General features: G+C 50.7%; 28 non-coding genes across 28 annotated transcripts; 6 read left to right on the forward strand and 22 right to left on the reverse strand.

Annotated features, from left to right (window-relative positions):
* Positions 1 to 169: 169 nt before the first annotated feature.
* Positions 170 to 242, reverse strand: Trnam-cau. Its single transcript has one exon. It is a non-coding gene; the product is annotated as a tRNA-Met (tRNA).
* A 381-nt stretch (positions 243 to 623) lies between these two features.
* Positions 624 to 694, reverse strand: Trnag-gcc. The gene has a single exon. It is a non-coding gene; the product is annotated as a tRNA-Gly (tRNA).
* Positions 695 to 1,036: 342 nt separating this feature from the next.
* On the forward strand, positions 1,037 to 1,108 carry Trnag-ucc. Its single transcript has one exon. It is a non-coding gene; the product is annotated as a tRNA-Gly (tRNA).
* Positions 1,109 to 1,718: 610 nt separating this feature from the next.
* Trnai-aau lies at positions 1,719 to 1,792 on the reverse strand. The gene has a single exon. It is a non-coding gene; the product is annotated as a tRNA-Ile (tRNA).
* Positions 1,793 to 1,990: 198 nt separating this feature from the next.
* Positions 1,991 to 2,062, reverse strand: Trnae-uuc. The gene has a single exon. It is a non-coding gene; the product is annotated as a tRNA-Glu (tRNA).
* A 305-nt stretch (positions 2,063 to 2,367) lies between these two features.
* On the reverse strand, positions 2,368 to 2,440 carry Trnam-cau. Its single transcript has one exon. It is a non-coding gene; the product is annotated as a tRNA-Met (tRNA).
* A 381-nt stretch (positions 2,441 to 2,821) lies between these two features.
* Positions 2,822 to 2,892, reverse strand: Trnag-gcc. The gene has a single exon. It is a non-coding gene; the product is annotated as a tRNA-Gly (tRNA).
* Positions 2,893 to 3,234: 342 nt separating this feature from the next.
* Trnag-ucc lies at positions 3,235 to 3,306 on the forward strand. Its single transcript has one exon. It is a non-coding gene; the product is annotated as a tRNA-Gly (tRNA).
* A 610-nt stretch (positions 3,307 to 3,916) lies between these two features.
* Positions 3,917 to 3,990, reverse strand: Trnai-aau. The gene has a single exon. It is a non-coding gene; the product is annotated as a tRNA-Ile (tRNA).
* A 198-nt stretch (positions 3,991 to 4,188) lies between these two features.
* Positions 4,189 to 4,260, reverse strand: Trnae-uuc. Its single transcript has one exon. It is a non-coding gene; the product is annotated as a tRNA-Glu (tRNA).
* A 305-nt stretch (positions 4,261 to 4,565) lies between these two features.
* Trnam-cau lies at positions 4,566 to 4,638 on the reverse strand. Its single transcript has one exon. It is a non-coding gene; the product is annotated as a tRNA-Met (tRNA).
* Positions 4,639 to 5,019: 381 nt separating this feature from the next.
* Trnag-gcc lies at positions 5,020 to 5,090 on the reverse strand. Its single transcript has one exon. It is a non-coding gene; the product is annotated as a tRNA-Gly (tRNA).
* Positions 5,091 to 5,432: 342 nt separating this feature from the next.
* Positions 5,433 to 5,504, forward strand: Trnag-ucc. Its single transcript has one exon. It is a non-coding gene; the product is annotated as a tRNA-Gly (tRNA).
* A 610-nt stretch (positions 5,505 to 6,114) lies between these two features.
* Trnai-aau lies at positions 6,115 to 6,188 on the reverse strand. The gene has a single exon. It is a non-coding gene; the product is annotated as a tRNA-Ile (tRNA).
* Positions 6,189 to 6,386: 198 nt separating this feature from the next.
* Positions 6,387 to 6,458, reverse strand: Trnae-uuc. Its single transcript has one exon. It is a non-coding gene; the product is annotated as a tRNA-Glu (tRNA).
* A 305-nt stretch (positions 6,459 to 6,763) lies between these two features.
* On the reverse strand, positions 6,764 to 6,836 carry Trnat-cgu. The gene has a single exon. It is a non-coding gene; the product is annotated as a tRNA-Thr (tRNA).
* A 381-nt stretch (positions 6,837 to 7,217) lies between these two features.
* Trnag-gcc lies at positions 7,218 to 7,288 on the reverse strand. Its single transcript has one exon. It is a non-coding gene; the product is annotated as a tRNA-Gly (tRNA).
* Positions 7,289 to 7,630: 342 nt separating this feature from the next.
* Positions 7,631 to 7,702, forward strand: Trnag-ucc. Its single transcript has one exon. It is a non-coding gene; the product is annotated as a tRNA-Gly (tRNA).
* A 610-nt stretch (positions 7,703 to 8,312) lies between these two features.
* Trnai-aau lies at positions 8,313 to 8,386 on the reverse strand. The gene has a single exon. It is a non-coding gene; the product is annotated as a tRNA-Ile (tRNA).
* A 198-nt stretch (positions 8,387 to 8,584) lies between these two features.
* Trnae-uuc lies at positions 8,585 to 8,656 on the reverse strand. Its single transcript has one exon. It is a non-coding gene; the product is annotated as a tRNA-Glu (tRNA).
* Positions 8,657 to 8,961: 305 nt separating this feature from the next.
* Positions 8,962 to 9,034, reverse strand: Trnam-cau. The gene has a single exon. It is a non-coding gene; the product is annotated as a tRNA-Met (tRNA).
* Positions 9,035 to 9,415: 381 nt separating this feature from the next.
* On the reverse strand, positions 9,416 to 9,486 carry Trnag-gcc. The gene has a single exon. It is a non-coding gene; the product is annotated as a tRNA-Gly (tRNA).
* A 342-nt stretch (positions 9,487 to 9,828) lies between these two features.
* Positions 9,829 to 9,900, forward strand: Trnag-ucc. Its single transcript has one exon. It is a non-coding gene; the product is annotated as a tRNA-Gly (tRNA).
* A 610-nt stretch (positions 9,901 to 10,510) lies between these two features.
* On the reverse strand, positions 10,511 to 10,584 carry Trnai-aau. Its single transcript has one exon. It is a non-coding gene; the product is annotated as a tRNA-Ile (tRNA).
* A 6,072-nt stretch (positions 10,585 to 16,656) lies between these two features.
* On the reverse strand, positions 16,657 to 16,728 carry Trnae-uuc. Its single transcript has one exon. It is a non-coding gene; the product is annotated as a tRNA-Glu (tRNA).
* A 305-nt stretch (positions 16,729 to 17,033) lies between these two features.
* On the reverse strand, positions 17,034 to 17,106 carry Trnam-cau. Its single transcript has one exon. It is a non-coding gene; the product is annotated as a tRNA-Met (tRNA).
* A 381-nt stretch (positions 17,107 to 17,487) lies between these two features.
* Trnag-gcc lies at positions 17,488 to 17,558 on the reverse strand. The gene has a single exon. It is a non-coding gene; the product is annotated as a tRNA-Gly (tRNA).
* Positions 17,559 to 17,900: 342 nt separating this feature from the next.
* Positions 17,901 to 17,972, forward strand: Trnag-ucc. Its single transcript has one exon. It is a non-coding gene; the product is annotated as a tRNA-Gly (tRNA).
* Positions 17,973 to 18,453: the final 481 nt, after the last annotated feature.

The following is an 18,453-nucleotide window of genomic DNA, read 5'->3' on the forward strand; positions in this document are numbered from 1 at the left end:
AATGCTTTTGGCTTCATGCTCTGCTGGGAGAAGAGGAAAAGGGAAGCTGTAAGTAGCAATAACAGGAAGTAAACATTTTCCCGCTGAAGCGTTGAAACGTTGTGGATAACAAACAAGAAATACGTTGGCGCCCTAGCAACAGCACCACCATCAGTCACAGAAAATTAAATGCCCCGGGTGAGGATCGAACTCACGACCTTAAGATTATGAGACTTACGCGCTGCCTACTGCGCTACCGAGGCACGGGTGCACCGCTTGTCCTGGAAACTGGGTAAATACCGTACCCAATATTAGACGTAGAGACACTGTACTTCCTGGATAACGTGTTCTGTTGCTACACGTGCACTGCCGGCCCAGTTGATTGCGGTGCTGCTGCAGCTGTTGCAACGATAGGCAGCACTCCTTGTCGTTAAAGTTTAGAGCCTCGGAGGCACCCGGACCCAGCAACTTGTGAGGCCAGGCCGACGCTAGTCTGTAGAACATGATGCGAGCGTCCTAGTGGGGACCCGCGAGTGCTGCGTTCTCGGTCCTTCTCAAGGGAAATCCAGCTACACATCCTTGTGGATCGTGCATCTCAAGCGCTCAAGCGACGCGGCAGCATCATCGCGGGAAAAGCAAAATGATGCATCGGCCGGGAATCGAACCCGGGCCGCCCGCGTGGCAGGCGAGCATTCTACCACTGAACCACCGATGCTGGGGCCAGCGGTAACTTGACGCTGCTTCCCGAGCAGATGTCTCAAGGGAAAGTGGGACTGCCGTCAAGCGCCGTAGCATTCTGTGGGAAAGATGCTGCAGACGCTGAATCCTGCACTGCACTGCTTAAAAATGCCGCCAGAACGCGGTCCTCTGCGTACTCTTGCGTCGCCGGCGCCCAACTCTTGCCAAAGGATGCGAAATGTGCGCGGATACGCTGTCCGAATGCGTCTGGATGTGCTCCCCTAGCCTGCCTCGAAATGCGCCTGCCAGGTACGATCACCTTCGGCCGCTGCCGACTGGCGGGAAGCCGACACAGCGCGGACGCGCGGCGCTCGCTTGTGCGGTGGTGGTGTAATGGTCAGCATAGTTGCCTTCCAAGCAGTTGATCCGGGTTCGATTCCCGGCCACCGCAGCAGGCTTTTAATTTCGCGTATGAGTACTTTTGCCACGCGCTCTTAAATTATTGTTTTTTCGCGCTCTTACTCGCTGCATACCAGCCCTTAGTGTGTCTCGACTTGTCTCGTGTCTCGACTTGTCTCGACTTTGCTCAGCTGACGCGAGAGCTGACGCTCTCAAATCGGCCTTTATCAAAACGACAAGCACGAGAAACGACTGAGAGAGGTAAGGAGAGGCGAGGCGATGGACACACAGCACGCCCCCTTCATTTCACGGTGGCGTCTCCCTGACCGAATCGGGCTGTAGCTCCGAAAACAAAGGAGAAACAAAAATAGGAAGTAAAAGTGCAAATAGTGCCCTGTGTTCCCATGCGCTCACCCGCCCAAGTACTGACAAGGGCCAAAGTTGTTACGCATCGGCAATCGGACATTTTCTTTCATTTTCTCTTTATCGGTTGAGAACCAGTGTATTCAAGATATTATGGCCATTGCCGAGTGAATGCTGTAGCGCTTCCCGACGAGTCGGGTTCGGATCCTCTGTCAACTTCCACGCAGGGTGATGATCTTTTGGTCATCACACTCGCCAGCTGAAATCGGCGCTGCCTTTTCGTAGTAGTAAAAGAGTAGTGGCCCGTGGGGGGATCGAACCCACGACCTTCGCGTTATTAGCACGACGCTCTAACCAACTGAGCTAACGGGCGTCGGCAGATGCAGTTGCTCAGCCCTACGCTGGAAACAGGTGGCATGAAGCCATACACCATTTCTATGGTCGTCGTGTGTCTGCTTCCCTAGTCTATATTCTGCTGACGGTCACGAAACAGTAGCTATATTGCGAGCAGGACGGCAAACGGCTGCTCGGACAGCTCAAACTTGCCACGATTCGTGTGGAAAAAATTCCGTTCCGGTACCGGGAATCGAACCCGGGCCTCCTGGGTGAAAGCCAGGTATCCTAGCCACTAGACCACACCGGATGTGGACGTTTCGTTCGACCGTTCGTACGGTCGCTTGTCGCATTTCGTGTCGAGTGCCGCGTCGGCGCCCCTCTCTCTTTGCGAGCATCTTTGCACATACTGACTGGCAAGGCGCGCACCTCAAACGTCGCAGAGCAATGCTTTTGGCTTCATGCTCTGCTGGGAGAAGAGGAAAAGGGAAGCTGTAAGTAGCAATAACAGGAAGTAAACATTTTCCCGCTGAAGCGTTGAAACGTTGTGGATAACAAACAAGAAATACGTTGGCGCCCTAGCAACAGCACCACCATCAGTCACAGAAAATTAAATGCCCCGGGTGAGGATCGAACTCACGACCTTAAGATTATGAGACTTACGCGCTGCCTACTGCGCTACCGAGGCACGGGTGCACCGCTTGTCCTGGAAACTGGGTAAATACCGTACCCAATATTAGACGTAGAGACACTGTACTTCCTGGATAACGTGTTCTGTTGCTACACGTGCACTGCCGGCCCAGTTGATTGCGGTGCTGCTGCAGCTGTTGCAACGATAGGCAGCACTCCTTGTCGTTAAAGTTTAGAGCCTCGGAGGCACCCGGACCCAGCAACTTGTGAGGCCAGGCCGACGCTAGTCTGTAGAACATGATGCGAGCGTCCTAGTGGGGACCCGCGAGTGCTGCGTTCTCGGTCCTTCTCAAGGGAAATCCAGCTACACATCCTTGTGGATCGTGCATCTCAAGCGCTCAAGCGACGCGGCAGCATCATCGCGGGAAAAGCAAAATGATGCATCGGCCGGGAATCGAACCCGGGCCGCCCGCGTGGCAGGCGAGCATTCTACCACTGAACCACCGATGCTGGGGCCAGCGGTAACTTGACGCTGCTTCCCGAGCAGATGTCTCAAGGGAAAGTGGGACTGCCGTCAAGCGCCGTAGCATTCTGTGGGAAAGATGCTGCAGACGCTGAATCCTGCACTGCACTGCTTAAAAATGCCGCCAGAACGCGGTCCTCTGCGTACTCTTGCGTCGCCGGCGCCCAACTCTTGCCAAAGGATGCGAAATGTGCGCGGATACGCTGTCCGAATGCGTCTGGATGTGCTCCCCTAGCCTGCCTCGAAATGCGCCTGCCAGGTACGATCACCTTCGGCCGCTGCCGACTGGCGGGAAGCCGACACAGCGCGGACGCGCGGCGCTCGCTTGTGCGGTGGTGGTGTAATGGTCAGCATAGTTGCCTTCCAAGCAGTTGATCCGGGTTCGATTCCCGGCCACCGCAGCAGGCTTTTAATTTCGCGTATGAGTACTTTTGCCACGCGCTCTTAAATTATTGTTTTTTCGCGCTCTTACTCGCTGCATACCAGCCCTTAGTGTGTCTCGACTTGTCTCGTGTCTCGACTTGTCTCGACTTTGCTCAGCTGACGCGAGAGCTGACGCTCTCAAATCGGCCTTTATCAAAACGACAAGCACGAGAAACGACTGAGAGAGGTAAGGAGAGGCGAGGCGATGGACACACAGCACGCCCCCTTCATTTCACGGTGGCGTCTCCCTGACCGAATCGGGCTGTAGCTCCGAAAACAAAGGAGAAACAAAAATAGGAAGTAAAAGTGCAAATAGTGCCCTGTGTTCCCATGCGCTCACCCGCCCAAGTACTGACAAGGGCCAAAGTTGTTACGCATCGGCAATCGGACATTTTCTTTCATTTTCTCTTTATCGGTTGAGAACCAGTGTATTCAAGATATTATGGCCATTGCCGAGTGAATGCTGTAGCGCTTCCCGACGAGTCGGGTTCGGATCCTCTGTCAACTTCCACGCAGGGTGATGATCTTTTGGTCATCACACTCGCCAGCTGAAATCGGCGCTGCCTTTTCGTAGTAGTAAAAGAGTAGTGGCCCGTGGGGGGATCGAACCCACGACCTTCGCGTTATTAGCACGACGCTCTAACCAACTGAGCTAACGGGCGTCGGCAGATGCAGTTGCTCAGCCCTACGCTGGAAACAGGTGGCATGAAGCCATACACCATTTCTATGGTCGTCGTGTGTCTGCTTCCCTAGTCTATATTCTGCTGACGGTCACGAAACAGTAGCTATATTGCGAGCAGGACGGCAAACGGCTGCTCGGACAGCTCAAACTTGCCACGATTCGTGTGGAAAAAATTCCGTTCCGGTACCGGGAATCGAACCCGGGCCTCCTGGGTGAAAGCCAGGTATCCTAGCCACTAGACCACACCGGATGTGGACGTTTCGTTCGACCGTTCGTACGGTCGCTTGTCGCATTTCGTGTCGAGTGCCGCGTCGGCGCCCCTCTCTCTTTGCGAGCATCTTTGCACATACTGACTGGCAAGGCGCGCACCTCAAACGTCGCAGAGCAATGCTTTTGGCTTCATGCTCTGCTGGGAGAAGAGGAAAAGGGAAGCTGTAAGTAGCAATAACAGGAAGTAAACATTTTCCCGCTGAAGCGTTGAAACGTTGTGGATAACAAACAAGAAATACGTTGGCGCCCTAGCAACAGCACCACCATCAGTCACAGAAAATTAAATGCCCCGGGTGAGGATCGAACTCACGACCTTAAGATTATGAGACTTACGCGCTGCCTACTGCGCTACCGAGGCACGGGTGCACCGCTTGTCCTGGAAACTGGGTAAATACCGTACCCAATATTAGACGTAGAGACACTGTACTTCCTGGATAACGTGTTCTGTTGCTACACGTGCACTGCCGGCCCAGTTGATTGCGGTGCTGCTGCAGCTGTTGCAACGATAGGCAGCACTCCTTGTCGTTAAAGTTTAGAGCCTCGGAGGCACCCGGACCCAGCAACTTGTGAGGCCAGGCCGACGCTAGTCTGTAGAACATGATGCGAGCGTCCTAGTGGGGACCCGCGAGTGCTGCGTTCTCGGTCCTTCTCAAGGGAAATCCAGCTACACATCCTTGTGGATCGTGCATCTCAAGCGCTCAAGCGACGCGGCAGCATCATCGCGGGAAAAGCAAAATGATGCATCGGCCGGGAATCGAACCCGGGCCGCCCGCGTGGCAGGCGAGCATTCTACCACTGAACCACCGATGCTGGGGCCAGCGGTAACTTGACGCTGCTTCCCGAGCAGATGTCTCAAGGGAAAGTGGGACTGCCGTCAAGCGCCGTAGCATTCTGTGGGAAAGATGCTGCAGACGCTGAATCCTGCACTGCACTGCTTAAAAATGCCGCCAGAACGCGGTCCTCTGCGTACTCTTGCGTCGCCGGCGCCCAACTCTTGCCAAAGGATGCGAAATGTGCGCGGATACGCTGTCCGAATGCGTCTGGATGTGCTCCCCTAGCCTGCCTCGAAATGCGCCTGCCAGGTACGATCACCTTCGGCCGCTGCCGACTGGCGGGAAGCCGACACAGCGCGGACGCGCGGCGCTCGCTTGTGCGGTGGTGGTGTAATGGTCAGCATAGTTGCCTTCCAAGCAGTTGATCCGGGTTCGATTCCCGGCCACCGCAGCAGGCTTTTAATTTCGCGTATGAGTACTTTTGCCACGCGCTCTTAAATTATTGTTTTTTCGCGCTCTTACTCGCTGCATACCAGCCCTTAGTGTGTCTCGACTTGTCTCGTGTCTCGACTTGTCTCGACTTTGCTCAGCTGACGCGAGAGCTGACGCTCTCAAATCGGCCTTTATCAAAACGACAAGCACGAGAAACGACTGAGAGAGGTAAGGAGAGGCGAGGCGATGGACACACAGCACGCCCCCTTCATTTCACGGTGGCGTCTCCCTGACCGAATCGGGCTGTAGCTCCGAAAACAAAGGAGAAACAAAAATAGGAAGTAAAAGTGCAAATAGTGCCCTGTGTTCCCATGCGCTCACCCGCCCAAGTACTGACAAGGGCCAAAGTTGTTACGCATCGGCAATCGGACATTTTCTTTCATTTTCTCTTTATCGGTTGAGAACCAGTGTATTCAAGATATTATGGCCATTGCCGAGTGAATGCTGTAGCGCTTCCCGACGAGTCGGGTTCGGATCCTCTGTCAACTTCCACGCAGGGTGATGATCTTTTGGTCATCACACTCGCCAGCTGAAATCGGCGCTGCCTTTTCGTAGTAGTAAAAGAGTAGTGGCCCGTGGGGGGATCGAACCCACGACCTTCGCGTTATTAGCACGACGCTCTAACCAACTGAGCTAACGGGCGTCGGCAGATGCAGTTGCTCAGCCCTACGCTGGAAACAGGTGGCATGAAGCCATACACCATTTCTATGGTCGTCGTGTGTCTGCTTCCCTAGTCTATATTCTGCTGACGGTCACGAAACAGTAGCTATATTGCGAGCAGGACGGCAAACGGCTGCTCGGACAGCTCAAACTTGCCACGATTCGTGTGGAAAAAATTCCGTTCCGGTACCGGGAATCGAACCCGGGCCTCCTGGGTGAAAGCCAGGTATCCTAGCCACTAGACCACACCGGATGTGGACGTTTCGTTCGACCGTTCGTACGGTCGCTTGTCGCATTTCGTGTCGAGTGCCGCGTCGGCGCCCCTCTCTCTTTGCGAGCATCTTTGCACATACTGACTGGCAAGGCGCGCACCTCAAACGTCGCAGAGCAATGCTTTTGGCTTCATGCTCTGCTGGGAGAAGAGGAAAAGGGAAGCTGTAAGTAGCAATAACAGGAAGTAAACATTTTCCCGCTGAAGCGTTGAAACGTTGTGGATAACAAACAAGAAATACGTTGGCGCCCTAGCAACAGCACCACCATCAGTCACAGAAAATTAAATGCCCCGGGTGAGGATCGAACTCACGACCTTAAGATTACGAGACTTACGCGCTGCCTACTGCGCTACCGAGGCACGGGTGCACCGCTTGTCCTGGAAACTGGGTAAATACCGTACCCAATATTAGACGTAGAGACACTGTACTTCCTGGATAACGTGTTCTGTTGCTACACGTGCACTGCCGGCCCAGTTGATTGCGGTGCTGCTGCAGCTGTTGCAACGATAGGCAGCACTCCTTGTCGTTAAAGTTTAGAGCCTCGGAGGCACCCGGACCCAGCAACTTGTGAGGCCAGGCCGACGCTAGTCTGTAGAACATGATGCGAGCGTCCTAGTGGGGACCCGCGAGTGCTGCGTTCTCGGTCCTTCTCAAGGGAAATCCAGCTACACATCCTTGTGGATCGTGCATCTCAAGCGCTCAAGCGACGCGGCAGCATCATCGCGGGAAAAGCAAAATGATGCATCGGCCGGGAATCGAACCCGGGCCGCCCGCGTGGCAGGCGAGCATTCTACCACTGAACCACCGATGCTGGGGCCAGCGGTAACTTGACGCTGCTTCCCGAGCAGATGTCTCAAGGGAAAGTGGGACTGCCGTCAAGCGCCGTAGCATTCTGTGGGAAAGATGCTGCAGACGCTGAATCCTGCACTGCACTGCTTAAAAATGCCGCCAGAACGCGGTCCTCTGCGTACTCTTGCGTCGCCGGCGCCCAACTCTTGCCAAAGGATGCGAAATGTGCGCGGATACGCTGTCCGAATGCGTCTGGATGTGCTCCCCTAGCCTGCCTCGAAATGCGCCTGCCAGGTACGATCACCTTCGGCCGCTGCCGACTGGCGGGAAGCCGACACAGCGCGGACGCGCGGCGCTCGCTTGTGCGGTGGTGGTGTAATGGTCAGCATAGTTGCCTTCCAAGCAGTTGATCCGGGTTCGATTCCCGGCCACCGCAGCAGGCTTTTAATTTCGCGTATGAGTACTTTTGCCACGCGCTCTTAAATTATTGTTTTTTCGCGCTCTTACTCGCTGCATACCAGCCCTTAGTGTGTCTCGACTTGTCTCGTGTCTCGACTTGTCTCGACTTTGCTCAGCTGACGCGAGAGCTGACGCTCTCAAATCGGCCTTTATCAAAACGACAAGCACGAGAAACGACTGAGAGAGGTAAGGAGAGGCGAGGCGATGGACACACAGCACGCCCCCTTCATTTCACGGTGGCGTCTCCCTGACCGAATCGGGCTGTAGCTCCGAAAACAAAGGAGAAACAAAAATAGGAAGTAAAAGTGCAAATAGTGCCCTGTGTTCCCATGCGCTCACCCGCCCAAGTACTGACAAGGGCCAAAGTTGTTACGCATCGGCAATCGGACATTTTCTTTCATTTTCTCTTTATCGGTTGAGAACCAGTGTATTCAAGATATTATGGCCATTGCCGAGTGAATGCTGTAGCGCTTCCCGACGAGTCGGGTTCGGATCCTCTGTCAACTTCCACGCAGGGTGATGATCTTTTGGTCATCACACTCGCCAGCTGAAATCGGCGCTGCCTTTTCGTAGTAGTAAAAGAGTAGTGGCCCGTGGGGGGATCGAACCCACGACCTTCGCGTTATTAGCACGACGCTCTAACCAACTGAGCTAACGGGCGTCGGCAGATGCAGTTGCTCAGCCCTACGCTGGAAACAGGTGGCATGAAGCCATACACCATTTCTATGGTCGTCGTGTGTCTGCTTCCCTAGTCTATATTCTGCTGACGGTCACGAAACAGTAGCTATATTGCGAGCAGGACGGCAAACGGCTGCTCGGACAGCTCAAACTTGCCACGATTCGTGTGGAAAAAATTCCGTTCCGGTACCGGGAATCGAACCCGGGCCTCCTGGGTGAAAGCCAGGTATCCTAGCCACTAGACCACACCGGATGTGGACGTTTCGTTCGACCGTTCGTACGGTCGCTTGTCGCATTTCGTGTCGAGTGCCGCGTCGGCGCCCCTCTCTCTTTGCGAGCATCTTTGCACATACTGACTGGCAAGGCGCGCACCTCAAACGTCGCAGAGCAATGCTTTTGGCTTCATGCTCTGCTGGGAGAAGAGGAAAAGGGAAGCTGTAAGTAGCAATAACAGGAAGTAAACATTTTCCCGCTGAAGCGTTGAAACGTTGTGGATAACAAACAAGAAATACGTTGGCGCCCTAGCAACAGCACCACCATCAGTCACAGAAAATTAAATGCCCCGGGTGAGGATCGAACTCACGACCTTAAGATTATGAGACTTACGCGCTGCCTACTGCGCTACCGAGGCACGGGTGCACCGCTTGTCCTGGAAACTGGGTAAATACCGTACCCAATATTAGACGTAGAGACACTGTACTTCCTGGATAACGTGTTCTGTTGCTACACGTGCACTGCCGGCCCAGTTGATTGCGGTGCTGCTGCAGCTGTTGCAACGATAGGCAGCACTCCTTGTCGTTAAAGTTTAGAGCCTCGGAGGCACCCGGACCCAGCAACTTGTGAGGCCAGGCCGACGCTAGTCTGTAGAACATGATGCGAGCGTCCTAGTGGGGACCCGCGAGTGCTGCGTTCTCGGTCCTTCTCAAGGGAAATCCAGCTACACATCCTTGTGGATCGTGCATCTCAAGCGCTCAAGCGACGCGGCAGCATCATCGCGGGAAAAGCAAAATGATGCATCGGCCGGGAATCGAACCCGGGCCGCCCGCGTGGCAGGCGAGCATTCTACCACTGAACCACCGATGCTGGGGCCAGCGGTAACTTGACGCTGCTTCCCGAGCAGATGTCTCAAGGGAAAGTGGGACTGCCGTCAAGCGCCGTAGCATTCTGTGGGAAAGATGCTGCAGACGCTGAATCCTGCACTGCACTGCTTAAAAATGCCGCCAGAACGCGGTCCTCTGCGTACTCTTGCGTCGCCGGCGCCCAACTCTTGCCAAAGGATGCGAAATGTGCGCGGATACGCTGTCCGAATGCGTCTGGATGTGCTCCCCTAGCCTGCCTCGAAATGCGCCTGCCAGGTACGATCACCTTCGGCCGCTGCCGACTGGCGGGAAGCCGACACAGCGCGGACGCGCGGCGCTCGCTTGTGCGGTGGTGGTGTAATGGTCAGCATAGTTGCCTTCCAAGCAGTTGATCCGGGTTCGATTCCCGGCCACCGCAGCAGGCTTTTAATTTCGCGTATGAGTACTTTTGCCACGCGCTCTTAAATTATTGTTTTTTCGCGCTCTTACTCGCTGCATACCAGCCCTTAGTGTGTCTCGACTTGTCTCGTGTCTCGACTTGTCTCGACTTTGCTCAGCTGACGCGAGAGCTGACGCTCTCAAATCGGCCTTTATCAAAACGACAAGCACGAGAAACGACTGAGAGAGGTAAGGAGAGGCGAGGCGATGGACACACAGCACGCCCCCTTCATTTCACGGTGGCGTCTCCCTGACCGAATCGGGCTGTAGCTCCGAAAACAAAGGAGAAACAAAAATAGGAAGTAAAAGTGCAAATAGTGCCCTGTGTTCCCATGCGCTCACCCGCCCAAGTACTGACAAGGGCCAAAGTTGTTACGCATCGGCAATCGGACATTTTCTTTCATTTTCTCTTTATCGGTTGAGAACCAGTGTATTCAAGATATTATGGCCATTGCCGAGTGAATGCTGTAGCGCTTCCCGACGAGTCGGGTTCGGATCCTCTGTCAACTTCCACGCAGGGTGATGATCTTTTGGTCATCACACTCGCCAGCTGAAATCGGCGCTGCCTTTTCGTAGTAGTAAAAGAGTAGTGGCCCGTGGGGGGATCGAACCCACGACCTTCGCGTTATTAGCACGACGCTCTAACCAACTGAGCTAACGGGCGTCGGCAGATGCAGTTGCTCAGCCCTACGCTGGAAACAGGTGGCATGAAGCCATACACCATTTCTATGGTCGTCGTGTGTCTGCTTCCCTAGTCTATATTCTGCTGACGGTCACGAAACAGTAGCTATATTGCGAGCAGGACGGCAAACGGCTGCTCGGACAGCTCAAACTTGCCACGATTCGTGTGGAAAAAATTCCGTTCCGGTACCGGGAATCGAACCCGGGCCTCCTGGGTGAAAGCCAGGTATCCTAGCCACTAGACCACACCTTTTTTTTTTTTTTTTTTTTTTTTTTTACCGGTACCGGGAATCGAACCCGTGCCTCCTGGGTGAAAGGCAGGTATCCTAGCCACTTTTTTTTTTTTTTTTTTTGTTTTTTTAATTTTATCCCGTTTTTTGCCAGAGACCGCTTGTTTTGTTTTTGTGTCTTTTTGGAAGCCATCAGTAGGCGCATGACGGGGACAAAGAGGGCAGGGGTCAAAGAACTCGAGGCCTGGCCACGATGCCCCCGCCATTACTCCCTCCGAATGGCTCCTTCAGTACATTTTACATGTTATAGAAAAGCGGTTGTAGTCGTGTGTGGTCTTTGCCTGCTCTTTTGATTATGGTGCGGATCACTGTTTGTACGACGTCTGGGTGGAGATCTCATGGGAAGGCTGTCATTCGAGTGATCATTCAACAGTCATTCGAGTAGGAAATGTGTTATTTTACCTCAATATACCTCCAGCATTTATGAGACACATATTGGGGGGACCGACATAACAGAAATGGATAAAAGAAGAGGCATTTCCTTCATCTTGAACATAGATCTCATACTTCATACCTGCAGTACCCCTAAAATAGTAACTTTATCGTTGGACTGTGCTTTTTAACCAACACCTATTCTTTCGAATAAAATAATCAACATGTTTCCATACATTTTCCTGTGGTCTGCATAGTGCTTAACTTTACTGTACTCCATTTTCAGAAAAAGCTTGAATTCCGTTTCATCGTCACCACCTATTTTATTGAGAATGTAATGGACAAACTGTCCCATTAACCAGTGTATTGCATTATTTTTGGTTTTGGGGTAATACTTAATTTCAGGTCTGAGAAGCATCATAGGAGTAATAGAATTGGGTGACGTTCGTTGCAGTAGTGCAAGACTTTTCCTGAGCCAAATCCAGTTGTTGAAATTTCCACCACACGTGAATCTATGAATCACGGTGTCAACCAGTTTACATGTCCGACATAAGGGGGTTTCAGCTTTCCCAATTTTATAAAGCCGTTCGTTGGTGCTGACAATATCATTGACGGCTTTGTACCATGCCGTTACCACATGTGAAGTGAGCCCGTTAAAACTAATATTCTCCCAAATTGCATCCCAGTTGTAATTCATATATTTCGTGGCAATTTTATTTTTGCCTTCGTATTGTTGTCTTTCTCCCATGATATCTCGGGCTGCAATGTGCAGTGAAGTTCTGAGTTTCTCGCTAACATAGCTCAGTTCTGTGTACAAGATTCTAATGTATCGCAGTCGGGGATTAATCTTTTGTACGTCTGCCGGTGGCTGAAGGCTTTCTGGTTGGACACATTGAAACAATTGTGTTGTAATACTGCCTGGGTTGGCGTGAAATATGCTTAAAGACCGTTTTATGAGAAGCGCAGAAGCTTTATTACGTATGTCCACCAGTCCGAGGCCTCCATGTCTAGGATGTAAGGTCGCAGTTTTTAGGTTAACCCTGTAGATTTCCCCCTTCCATAAGAAATTTGCCACTCTCGACATTATTTTCTGAGCTATCAACTTCGGCAAGGGAAAAACTTGTGCCATATAGAATGCCTTTGAGAGAATGCATAAGTTAATGAACTTGACCCTCTGAACCTGGTTCATAAGTCGTTGTGTGTTCTCAATGAGGCCGCCTTGAATCTTTGTGGAAACCTCTTTCCAGTTGAGGGCCGTCATCCTCATGGGACATGCCGTCAGGATTGTCCCCAGGGTTTTGTGGGTGGTAACTGACTTCGCCCAATCGATGTGTATCCGGTCAAGACCCCGCATTCCCAAGATTGTACTTTTATTTTCGTTCTTTGTCGCACCCGATGCGCGGCAGTAAGTTTGAAGAATTACCCCTAGTCGAATTACATCATCTTGCCCTCTTATGACAACACCAACATCGTCAGCATAGGCTCGCACTACAGTTTTCCTACCAGTTATAGTTATGCCCTTTAACCTTTCATGAACACTTCGTAAAAAGGGCTCTAACGACACAACAAACAAAAACATAGATAAGGGACTTCCCTGTGGAATGCCGCGGTTTATTGGAATTTGCCGCGACAGCTGACAGTTGACGGCTAATTTAGCGTGCAGACCAGTAGCAATGTTTTTTAAAACATTAACAGTTTTGTGGACGAATCCCATTTTTGTCAGTACCTCAAACAGGAAACGGTGATTCACCGAGTCGAAGGCCTTATTAAAATCTATAAAGAGTAGAGCACATTTGATATTGGAAACTGATGCTAAGGCGATGATGTCTCTATATTCAGAAATTGTATTAAAAATACTTCTATTTGCTGCACATGACTGATGTTGACTAATTAATTTGTCAGTCAGAGGGGAAAGTCTCTTTTTCAAAATCCTGCATACTATTTTGTAGTCAGAGTTTAAAAGTGAAATAGGGCGGTAATTGTTTAAACTTTTCGTTCCTTTGTTTTTCGGTATAAGTACAATTTTGCTATCTTTAAAATCTGCAGGTACCGTCTGCTCGTTAAAAATCTCATTGACAATGCATGTAAAAGTGTCACCAATTAAAAACCAGAATTTTAAGTAAAATTCTACAGGCAGTCCGTCGGGTCCAGCAGATTTATTTAACGGGGACTTGGTTATTATCTCACGAACCTCTTCGTTACTGACTTCAGAAAGGATTTCGTCGTTTTCAGAATTCGTCAATTGTGGGGATAAAACACTGAGAACCTCGTGCAGAGACCCCTCATGAGGTGGGCTGGAAGAATATAATGCGTGGTAGTATTGGTATACTGCATTGAGAATCTCCTTCTGAGACGTTAGTGTTGTCCCATTGGATGTTTTAATTTCACTAATGACAGTTCGTCGCCTATTCTTTGCATGCCGAAGCAGATGATATAAAGATGTTGTTTCATCATCTACCACCGACTTCGCCTTTGACTTCAGTTTTAAGCCTTCCATCTGCTGTCTTTTAAAGGCGAGTAATTTCGCTTTGGTGTGGTTGATGTCGCGTAATCTAATGGTTGACACGTTTGCCTGTTCATAGAGGTCCCGCAACAATCTGTAATAAAATTCCATACTGTTTTTTAACTCCCGCGCTCTTTCTCTGCTGTATCGGATACACACTTTTCTCAGTCTCGGTTTTGCAACCTTAATCCACCAATCTAATACTGTGGGGTGCCTGTCGATCGATCGCAGACATAAGGTCCACGCTTCTGATACTGCGTCTGCCAAATCTTGCTCTTTTAAGAGAGAGACATTTAGATGCCACTGGTTCCTAAAAATCTTAATCGGCTGTGGAGCTAAATTAATGCACGCCTTCATACTGCAGTGGTCACTAAAATAAACAGGTACGATTTCTGAATTCAGTAGACATCGTTCTAAGTTTTGGGAAACATAAATTCTGTCTATTCTACTGCGCGAAGTCTGTGTTATATACGTATATTCAACATTCGTTGGATATTTGAGTTCCCATGCGTCCTTAAGTTTTAAGTCGGTTACTAGGCGTTTAAGTTCCAACGAACCGTTAAAGTGTGGTTGTTGATCCTTACGATTTAACACACAGTTAAAATCACCGCCCATTATAAAACTGTTTGGGTTTCGACGTAATAAATATATAATTTCCTCTTTATAAAATGCTGCCCTGTCCTGTCTATTACTATTTCCTGAGGGCGCATATAAGTTAATCAAAGTGGTACCTAAAACGTTTATACTAATGGCCCTTCCAGATTCCAAACGCTCTACTTGAGACACGGGAATTCCTTCTCTGAGCAGAAACGCTGTTCCTGTATGTGTTTCACAAGATACGTTTACAATGGCGGTGTATCCTGGTATTGCAAGAGACGTCGTTACAACCTCCTGTAGCAACGCGATATCGGTTCCAGAGTCATACAAAAATGCCTTGAGAGCAGCTAGCTTTAATGAGGTTCGAATTTTATTTATATTTATCGTTGTGATAGTGTATGCTTGCATCTGTAACTGGCTATTGGCCACCTACAACCTTGGTCAAAAACTGTTATACTTTTGGTATGCAGAAATCCGTTTTAGAACTACAGTCGTTTAGAATTCTTCATTATTCCTCGTAACACGGTTGCTAAACGTTAGCTTGTCTTCCATTGTCATCCCGTACCTTAGTACTGAGGGGCTGTTCGACAGTGAATGTATCAGGAGGCTCATCTGGAGCACCTTCTCTGACAATGTCATATCGTATATTTTTCTGCGATTTTACATCTGACTTGTCGGCTTTTTGTTTGGGTTGGGTGCGTGAAACAGTAAGATTCGGTTGTGGTTTGAGCGTACGGCGGTGGACGCCCTGAAAACTCTGACCTGATTTTTTTGTGGCAGCACTCGGCGTGGCCGCCTCAGCAACAGTGTCTCGAGAGATCTGGTTTGTAAACACTGCCTGCTGTTTACATGCTACCTCCGTTTGTTGTGATGCTTGCGACGGTGTTTGCTTATTTTCCGGTTCAGGAGTAAACACTTCCTCTTGTTTACACTCTGATGCCGGTTGTTGTGCTGTTGCGGTGTCGCGGTGTTGTTGTTCTACCGCTTCCGCGAACTTCCCGTCTGTAAACAGCTGATTATCGCTGTTTACAGCTGGGCAAGTTGTCACTGCCTCGGGGACTTCTACTTTATCGCTATCGGCAGCGGCCGTTTCATTTTCTGGCAATGAGCGAGACGTATCAGAAACTGTGATTAAATCCACTTGCATTTCGACTTGGGGCACAGACAGAGTTTCATCGCTAGCTTTCTGTTTACGTACAGCAGGAGATTGTCGGGAGGTTTCATCATCGGAATGATCATCTGTATGTTCAAGTGGTCGTTTCTTGTTTAGTACGTCCAACTCTCGGGCAGAAGAATCACAATTCAAGCGTGGTACCAGGGGTGGAAAATCACTACCATCAACAGCAAGATTTCCAGAACTAGGTACAGGATCCGAACTCGCACCCTGTTTGGCTATATTATCAGTTGCCAAAACTTCGCTCAAGGTCATCTTGCGCCGTTGGACTAAATTCGTTTTTAGTACAAAAACACGACGAGGACAGTCCTGCCTTAAATGACCCGATTCATTGCATATATGGCACGTAGGGGTTTGACCAGTATAAATCACGTGGGCTTTATGCCCGTCAACAGTTATATGAGATGGGATATTCGACTTTACTTCCATCTCTACCGAACGAATACCATTGAAGCTCTGAATTTTAAATTGCTTCGACCACCGTTCGTTAACTATATCCTTAACCTCACCATATTGAGACAGGGCAACCTTGATTTTCTCATTATCTATCTCGATAGGTAAATTTAACACCCGCACAGATCTATAAAGAGCATCAGCTCTCCTAATAGCTACTTTACTTGTAGTGCCGTCTCTATGCAAAAATTCTACATGATACCCGAATTTTCCAATAACCTTATCTACCGAAACGGTGCTCAAAAATTTTACGAAAACACAGTAGTTGTCAGTGTCTAGCTGAGTGGTATGCACCATATCAGAATTAATGCCAAGTACCTGATCAAGCCAATCATGAATTTCCAGAGCAGTCGGCTGAACACGTCGTGTGTCCTTGGCGAACGCAAAAACCAGCGTATTCTTCCTCACAGTTGTAGCCATGGTATGCAGAAATCAAGGGGAGATTCCGGTAATTACCGAAAACTCCACAAACGATAAATGAACGTCGGTAGAAAACACACAACAGAACACAGTAGGCAGAATAATCACAAGTTACACACGAAGAAAAATCACAAAAAACAAGGACACCGAAACGCAAATGTAAACACTGGCGAAGCACTGACTACGCGCAGCAAACGGCGGCACGTCCGTACGCGTCGGCAGCTAGAGCCAGAATGAAAAATTCCGTTCCGGTACCGGGAATCGAACCCGGGCCTCCTGGGTGAAAGCCAGGTATCCTAGCCACTAGACCACACCGGATGTGGACGTTTCGTTCGACCGTTCGTACGGTCGCTTGTCGCATTTCGTGTCGAGTGCCGCGTCGGCGCCCCTCTCTCTTTGCGAGCATCTTTGCACATACTGACTGGCAAGGCGCGCACCTCAAACGTCGCAGAGCAATGCTTTTGGCTTCATGCTCTGCTGGGAGAAGAGGAAAAGGGAAGCTGTAAGTAGCAATAACAGGAAGTAAACATTTTCCCGCTGAAGCGTTGAAACGTTGTGGATAACAAACAAGAAATACGTTGGCGCCCTAGCAACAGCACCACCATCAGTCACAGAAAATTAAATGCCCCGGGTGAGGATCGAACTCACGACCTTAAGATTATGAGACTTACGCGCTGCCTACTGCGCTACCGAGGCACGGGTGCACCGCTTGTCCTGGAAACTGGGTAAATACCGTACCCAATATTAGACGTAGAGACACTGTACTTCCTGGATAACGTGTTCTGTTGCTACACGTGCACTGCCGGCCCAGTTGATTGCGGTGCTGCTGCAGCTGTTGCAACGATAGGCAGCACTCCTTGTCGTTAAAGTTTAGAGCCTCGGAGGCACCCGGACCCAGCAACTTGTGAGGCCAGGCCGACGCTAGTCTGTAGAACATGATGCGAGCGTCCTAGTGGGGACCCGCGAGTGCTGCGTTCTCGGTCCTTCTCAAGGGAAATCCAGCTACACATCCTTGTGGATCGTGCATCTCAAGCGCTCAAGCGACGCGGCAGCATCATCGCGGGAAAAGCAAAATGATGCATCGGCCGGGAATCGAACCCGGGCCGCCCGCGTGGCAGGCGAGCATTCTACCACTGAACCACCGATGCTGGGGCCAGCGGTAACTTGACGCTGCTTCCCGAGCAGATGTCTCAAGGGAAAGTGGGACTGCCGTCAAGCGCCGTAGCATTCTGTGGGAAAGATGCTGCAGACGCTGAATCCTGCACTGCACTGCTTAAAAATGCCGCCAGAACGCGGTCCTCTGCGTACTCTTGCGTCGCCGGCGCCCAACTCTTGCCAAAGGATGCGAAATGTGCGCGGATACGCTGTCCGAATGCGTCTGGATGTGCTCCCCTAGCCTGCCTCGAAATGCGCCTGCCAGGTACGATCACCTTCGGCCGCTGCCGACTGGCGGGAAGCCGACACAGCGCGGACGCGCGGCGCTCGCTTGTGCGGTGGTGGTGTAATGGTCAGCATAGTTGCCTTCCAAGCAGTTGATCCGGGTTCGATTCCCGGCCACCGCAGCAGGCTTTTAATTTCGCGTATGAGTACTTTTGCCACGCGCTCTTAAATTATTGTTTTTTCGCGCTCTTACTCGCTGCATACCAGCCCTTAGTGTGTCTCGACTTGTCTCGTGTCTCGACTTGTCTCGACTTTGCTCAGCTGACGCGAGAGCTGACGCTCTCAAATCGGCCTTTATCAAAACGACAAGCACGAGAAACGACTGAGAGAGGTAAGGAGAGGCGAGGCGATGGACACACAGCACGCCCCCTTCATTTCACGGTGGCGTCTCCCTGACCGAATCGGGCTGTAGCTCCGAAAACAAAGGAGAAACAAAAATAGGAAGTAAAAGTGCAAATAGTGCCCTGTGTTCCCATGCGCTCACCCGCCCAAGTACTGACAAGGGCCAAAGTTGTTACGCATCGGCAATCGGACATTTTCTTTCATTTTCTCTTTATCGGTTGAGAACCAGTGTATTCAAGATATTATGGCCATTGCCGAGTG

This window comes from Schistocerca americana, chromosome 2 (genome assembly GCF_021461395.2).
Source record: "Schistocerca americana isolate TAMUIC-IGC-003095 chromosome 2, iqSchAmer2.1, whole genome shotgun sequence".
Classification (NCBI taxonomy): domain Eukaryota; kingdom Metazoa; phylum Arthropoda; class Insecta; order Orthoptera; family Acrididae; genus Schistocerca; species Schistocerca americana.